Below are 6449 nucleotides of genomic sequence, written 5' to 3'. Positions count from 1 at the left end.
CTCTGCAGGCCAAAACGGCACCGTGGGCGACGACTCTGCAGGCCAAAACGGCACCGTGGGCGACGACTCTGCAGGCCAAAACGGCACCGTGGGAGACGACTCTGCAGGCCAAAACGGCACCGTGGGAGACGACAGCTACCCCAGCAGGAACAACGGCACAGTGGGCGACGATGACTACGAAGTCCAAAATGGCACAAAGGGCGACGACGCCGCCGCAGGCGGCAACAACTGGACTCTGGCCGACGACGACTCTGCAGGGCAAAACGCCTCCCTGGGCGACGACGACTCTGCAGGGCAAAACGCCTCCCTGGGCGACGACTTTAAAGGCCGCAACGGCACTCTGGGCAATAGTTCCTCTTAAGACATTTTGGCTTGTACCTACTTTTAATCTCTGGTGTTAAATAAAACTGTCCCTGAAATTGCCGTTTCCCTGTTTGTCGTGTTGTTGTGCAAAAGCAAAGAAGTAGACTTTGTGACTCAATGATTGGCCATGAACTTGTGTTGAATGGAATGGGCTCTTTGAATCCTAGGCAGTCTAGACTTGTAGCAAGTTACCTGGGGCTGACGAGATCTCCAAAAGGCGTCTTGTGCCTAGTGTTAAATGAGGTGACTCTCTGCCCCCTGGACTGACGCTAATTCAGGAAGTAATTGGATCCCTGTTCTACTTCCATTGCGATGCAGTGACTTTGCCTTATTAGCGTGCCTGATTTTGATTAATCTAGACTTCACAAATTCTTAAACTGCTCGTCATCACTGAGAAAGGAAGTGCCTCCATTTCAATTAGGTTAAGTTAAAGGACACACCCTTAACAACTCATTTCTTTTTGTGAATGCCATCTATAGAAGCTATTACTGGACATTTAAGTTTGGGTGCTCTGGGCCAAATAAAGCAACCTTTTTCGGAGTTTAACATCAGGAAGTTGCAGGCCTTGATGTCCTTAAGACCTGCTTGAAGTACAACGAGCTGGTTTCCTCTAGCTTGATCAATAGATACATTGGAGTATCATCTGCATAACAATGAAAGTTGATGGAGGTTGTTCTAAGACCCAACGCAAGCATAATGAGGTCAATAAAATTGGCGGTCCAACATAGAGCCATGTGGCTATTGGTAGTCATCGAGATTTCATTGTTCACCAACGTGAACACTCTTCATAACTATTCACCCTGCTACACTGAATCCTTTTTCTCCATACTAATTATGATTATTTTTAGTTGCATAATGTGTTTGATATGACTCTTTTTAGACATGCTAAACTGTAGCTTTTGAAAAGCGTTTTGACTACAGTTGAAACGGTTGTCTAGTGGAGTGCATTCTCCAAGTAAGAGTTCAAACGTTATTCTGAAATGGTCCGATTAAAAGACAGTTCTGTGAAAAGGCTGTAAGATGTCTTTGAAATGTCTATCATTTCTTGTTCTGCTTTAAGGACTAAACTTGATAAGAATTCTGGGAGTTCAGTTAGAAATTCATGAATACGGACATGAATGAAAATGACTTGGACAGCAGATTTCTAGTTTTCCAATGAACACTGACTTTCTGAAGAGCCAGCCAATCAGGGCTGATCAGCTACTCCTGTGACACCTGCAGATGGGTATATTTACCTGCGACGTGACTCAGGTTGCATTTTCTGTTGGTGACCGAAGTAATGGGAGTGTTTTGGGCCTTGCTTGTTTCTGTGCTGACTGTCTGGTTTACCAAAGGTATTTCTCTATGTCCCGTTGGAGACTTCAATTCAAGAACTTTGCGGTGGAGTATAGTAAATGTAGGGGTGATGAAGTAATGTTTGATGAAAAGCAACTTCTTTATCTGCAGGCTCTGGTTTGCCGGTTGGTGGCAAGAATGAAATGAGTGGTAATGGGCAGCAGAGGACAATGAGAGGTAAGAATATTGGTGACTACATATTTCATGAGGTTTGTTAATGACACTCATTTTTGTAACTTTACTATAGATCTATCTCCTAATGACTCCTCCATGAAGAAGGCCCTTACACTTCAGCATTCACTTGAGTCTGTGTTGCTGAGGAAGTCTAAAGAAGGTGAGCAACTTCTGCTTAACGCTACTTGCTGTTTGTGTACGGCTCTGGTTCTTGATGACATTATGTGGTATTTACGTCTCATAGAGGCTGTGTCTGGCTCATGGTACTTTTCATTCATTCATTCATTTTAATGTCTTCACTTTAGTCCAACTGGAAACCAATCAAGTGGAAGTGGCGACATCAGCTGTCTACCTGCATATTGTTGAAAAGGCGCAGGGCGACAAGGGCAGCACAGGCCAGAACGGCACTCTGGACGATGGCAGCACAGGCCAGAACGGCACTCTGGACGATGGCAGCACAGGCCAGAACGGCACTCTGGACGATGGCAGCACAGGCCAGAACGGCACTCTGGACGATGGCAGCACAGGCCAGAACGGCACTCTGGACGATGGCAGCACAGGCCAGAACGGCACTCTGGACGATGGCAGCACAGGCCAGAACGGCACCGTGAGCGACGATGGCAGCACAGGCCAGAACGGCACCGTGAGCGACGACTCTGCAGGTCAGAACGGCACCGTGAGCGACGACTCTGCAGGTCAGAACGGCACCGTGAGCGACGACTCTGCAGGCCAGAACGGCACCGTGAGCGACGACTCTGCAGGCCAGAACGGCACCGTGAGCGACGACTCTGCAGGCCAGAACGGCACCGTGAGCGACGACTCTGCAGGCCAGAACGGCACCGTGAGCGACGACTCTGCAGGCCAGAACGGCACCGTGAGCGACGACTCTGCAGGCCAGAACGGCACCGTGAGCGACGACTCTGCAGGCCAGAACGGCACCGTGAGCGACGACTCTGCAGGCCAGAACGGCACCGTGAGCAACGACTCTGCAGGCCAGAACGGCACCGTGAGCGACGACTCTGCAGGCCAAAACGGCACCGTGAGCGACGACAGCTACCCCAGCAGGAACAACGGCACAGTGGGAGACGACAGCTACCCCAGCAGGAACAACGGCACAGTGGGCGACGATGACTACGAAGTCCAAAATGGCACAAAGGGCGACGACGCCGCAGGCGGCAACAACTGGACTCTGGCCGACGACTCTGCAGGCCAAAACGGCACCGTGGGAGACGACAGCTACCCCAGCAGGAACAACGGCACCGTGAGCGACGACTCTGCAGGCCAAAACGGCACTGTGGGAGACGACAGCTACCCCAGCAGGAACAACGGCACAGTGGGCGACGATGACTACGAAGTCCAAAATGGCACAAAGGGCGACGACGCCGCAGGCGGCAACAACTGGACTCTGGCCGACGACGACTCTGCAGGCCAAAACGGCACCGTGAGCGACGACTCTGCAGGCCAAAACGGCACCGTGGGCGACGACTCTGCAGGCCAAAACGGCACCGTGGGCGACGACTCTGCAGGCCAAAACGGCACCGTGGGCGACGACTCTGCAGGCCAAAACGGCACCGTGGGCGACGACTCTGCAGGCCAAAACGGCACCGTGGGCGACGACTCTGCAGGCCAAAACGGCACCGTGGGCGACGACTCTGCAGGCCAAAACGGCACCGTGGGCGACGACTCTGCAGGCCAAAACGGCACCGTGGGCGACGACTCTGCAGGCCAAAACGGCACCGTGGGCGACGACTCTGCAGGCCAAAACGGCACAGTGGGAGACGACAGCTACCCCAGCAGGAACAACGGCACAGTGGGCGACGATGACTACGAAGTCCAAAATGGCACAAAGGGCGACGACGCCGCCGCAGGCGGCAACAACTGGACTCTGGCCGACGACGACTCTGCAGGGCAAAACGCCTCCCTGGGCGACGACGACTCTGCAGGGCAAAACGCCTCCCTGGGCGACGACTTTAAAGGCCGCAACGGCACTCTGGGCAATAGTTCCTCTTAAGACATTTTGGCTTGTACCTACTTTTAATCTCTGGTGTTAAATAAAACTGTCCCTGAAATTGCCGTTTCCCTGTTTGTCGTGTTGTTGTGCAAAAGCAAAGAAGTAGACTTTGTGACTCAATGATTGGCCATGAACTTGTGTTGAATGGAATGGGCTCTTTGAATCCTAGGCAGTCTAGACTTGTAGCAAGTTACCTGGGGCTGACGAGATCTCCAAAAGGCGTCTTGTGCCTAGTGTTAAATGAGGTGACTCTCTGCCCCCTGGACTGACGCTAATTCAGGAAGTAATTGGATCCCTGTTCTACTTCCATTGCGATGCAGTGACTTTGCCTTATTAGCGTGCCTGATTTTGATTAATCTAGACTTCACAAATTCTTAAACTGCTCGTCATCACTGAGAAAGGAAGTGCCTCCATTTCAATTAGGTTAAGTTAAAGGACACACCCTTAACAACTCATTTCTTTTTGTGAATGCCATCTATAGAAGCTATTACTGGACATTTAAGTTTGGGTGCTCTGGGCCAAATAAAGCAACCTTTTTCGGAGTTTAACATCAGGAAGTTGCAGGCCTTGATGTCCTTAAGACCTGCTTGAAGTACAACGAGCTGGTTTCCTCTAGCTTGATCAATAGATACATTGGAGTATCATCTGCATAACAATGAAAGTTGATGGAGGTTGTTCTAAGACCCAACGCAAGCATAATGAGGTCAATAAAATTGGCGGTCCAACATAGAGCCATGTGGCTATTGGTAGTCATCGAGATTTCATTGTTCACCAACGTGAACACTCTTCATAACTATTCACCCTGCTACACTGAATCCTTTTTCTCCATACTAATTATGATTATTTTTAGTTGCATAATGTGTTTGATATGACTCTTTTTAGACATGCTAAACTGTAGCTTTTGAAAAGCGTTTTGACTACAGTTGAAACGGTTGTCTAGTGGAGTGCATTCTCCAAGTAAGAGTTCAAACGTTATTCTGAAATGGTCCGATTAAAAGACAGTTCTGTGAAAAGGCTGTAAGATGTCTTTGAAATGTCTATCATTTCTTGTTCTGCTTTAAGGACTAAACTTGATAAGAATTCTGGGAGTTCAGTTAGAAATTCATGAATACGGACATGAATGAAAATGACTTGGACAGCAGATTTCTAGTTTTCCAATGAACACTGACTTTCTGAAGAGCCAGCCAATCAGGGCTGATCAGCTACTCCTGTGACACCTGCAGATGGGTATATTTACCTGCGACGTGACTCAGGTTGCATTTTCTGTTGGTGACCGAAGTAATGGGAGTGTTTTGGGCCTTGCTTGTTTCTGTGCTGACTGTCTGGTTTACCAAAGGTATTTCTCTATGTCCCGTTGGAGACTTCAATTCAAGAACTTTGCGGTGGAGTATAGTAAATGTAGGGGTGATGAAGTAATGTTTGATGAAAAGCAACTTCTTTATCTGCAGGCTCTGGTTTGCCGGTTGGTGGCAAGAATGAAATGAGTGGTAATGGGCAGCAGAGGACAATGAGAGGTAAGAATATTGGTGACTACATATTTCATGAGGTTTGTTAATGACACTCATTTTTGTAACTTTACTATAGATCTATCTCCTAATGACTCCTCCATGAAGAAGGCCCTTACACTTCAGCATTCACTTGAGTCTGTGTTGCTGAGGAAGTCTAAAGAAGGTGAGCAACTTCTGCTTAACGCTACTTGCTGTTTGTGTACGGCTCTGGTTCTTGATGACATTATGTGGTATTTACGTCTCATAGAGGCTGTGTCTGGCTCATGGTACTTTTCATTCATTCATTCATTTTAATGTCTTCACTTTAGTCCAACTGGAAACCAATCAAGTGGAAGTGGCGACATCAGCTGTCTACCTGCATATTGTTGAAAAGGCGCAGGGCGACAAGGGCAGCACAGGCCAGAACGGCACTCTGGACGATGGCAGCACAGGCCAGAACGGCACTCTGGACGATGGCAGCACAGGCCAGAACGGCACTCTGGACGATGGCAGCACAGGCCAGAACGGCACTCTGGACGATGGCAGCACAGGCCAGAACGGCACTCTGGACGATGGCAGCACAGGCCAGAACGGCACTCTGGACGATGGCAGCACAGGCCAGAACGGCACCGTGAGCGACGATGGCAGCACAGGCCAGAACGGCACCGTGAGCGACGACTCTGCAGGTCAGAACGGCACCGTGAGCGACGACTCTGCAGGTCAGAACGGCACCGTGAGCGACGACTCTGCAGGCCAGAACGGCACCGTGAGCGACGACTCTGCAGGCCAGAACGGCACCGTGAGCGACGACTCTGCAGGCCAGAACGGCACCGTGAGCGACGACTCTGCAGGCCAAAACGGCACCGTGAGCGACGACTCTGCAGGCCAAAACGGCACCGTGGGCGACGACTCTGCAGGCCAAAACGGCACCGTGGGCGACGACTCTGCAGGCCAAAACGGCACCGTGGGCGACGACTCTGCAGGCCAAAACGGCACCGTGGGCGACGACTCTGCAGGCCAAAACGGCACCGTGGGCGACGACTCTGCAGGCCAAAACGGCACCGTGGGCGACGACTCTG

This window comes from Gasterosteus aculeatus, chromosome 5, assembly GCF_964276395.1.
Source record: "Gasterosteus aculeatus chromosome 5, fGasAcu3.hap1.1, whole genome shotgun sequence".
Taxonomy (NCBI): domain Eukaryota; kingdom Metazoa; phylum Chordata; class Actinopteri; order Perciformes; family Gasterosteidae; genus Gasterosteus; species Gasterosteus aculeatus.
Note: the sequence above shows the minus strand (reverse complement) of the source record.